This window comes from Galeopterus variegatus, unplaced genomic scaffold, assembly GCF_000696425.1.
Source record: "Galeopterus variegatus unplaced genomic scaffold, G_variegatus-3.0.2 Scaffold7407, whole genome shotgun sequence".
Taxonomy (NCBI): Eukaryota; Metazoa; Chordata; class Mammalia; order Dermoptera; family Cynocephalidae; genus Galeopterus; species Galeopterus variegatus.
In genome coordinates this window covers 13,892-14,838 of record NW_007733518.1, presented here as the reverse complement: position 1 = coordinate 14,838, position 947 = coordinate 13,892, and the positions used below count along the sequence as shown (strand labels likewise).

The 947-nt window shown below is 43.7% G+C and overlaps 1 non-coding gene across 1 annotated transcript; it reads right to left on the bottom strand.

Annotated features, from left to right (window-relative positions):
- Nucleotides 1-199: 199 nt before the first annotated feature.
- TRNAN-GUU lies at nucleotides 200-273 on the bottom strand. Its single transcript has one exon. It is a non-coding gene; the product is annotated as a tRNA-Asn (tRNA).
- Between the last annotated feature and the right edge of the window lie 674 nt (nucleotides 274-947).

Below are 947 nucleotides of genomic sequence, written 5' to 3'. Positions count from 1 at the left end.
CCCGCGCCGATCCCGGGGGAGGGCGGGCAGGCGAGGAGGAACCCCCAGCACGCCCGGAAGTTAGAGCACCCGCTCGGGGGCCGCGAAGTGAGTCGCAGGTTTCTCGGTTCCGATCCCGTGAAATCCACCCCGGCGTAGCCCTGAGGCCTGGACTCTGAGATTTGTGCAAAATCGCCGGCGACCACTAAAAAGCGAGTAGCGTCCCTGGGTGGGCTCGAACCACCAACCTTTCGGTTAACAGCCGAACGCGCTAACCGATTGCGCCACAGAGACTCTGGTGCTTTTGGCTGCTTCAGCTACAGCTTTTATAAGGAATAATAAAGGTGGTGTGCGAACGCTGTTTTTTCTTTTTAATTCATGTTACTAGACTCGGAAATTTTCTCTTAACATTTCCAACCCTCTTAACTCTGTTTTCCACCTTTTATGCATAGTGGAAAATTGTATGACACGATCGAGCAGAATTACAGATTGCGACAAGTATTAAAATACTGTTGCTTTTTTCCAGCTCCCGTTTGGAGCGTTCTGTTTCAGGAAGATAACTATTTCTGATTAGTTTCCTTTTATAAGAAAATATAAATTTTCATCTTGTAAGTTGAGAAATTTTCTTTTTGTTTCAAACTATTTCTCCAGTGCTTTGCTCGCTGATCTTCCTGATTTACTTATGTAGCATTCCCAAGGTCATCTGAATTGCATTTGCCTTCTTTATTTTTATTTTCAGGTATTATTAAATGCCTATGTGCAATCCCTGTACGTTTGTTTTTGTACTAACCTACAGTGAAATTATTTGTCAAGGACATTTTGTTACTAGGAAAGACATCAAGAAAAAGCTAGTAACATTCCCAGGCTCTGTGCATTGTAGTTTATTGCTAAATCTGTCCTTGATTCTCCCTGGAACTAGCCTGTACACCCACATTTAAGCCATGCTATATCGCTGGATATTTATAACC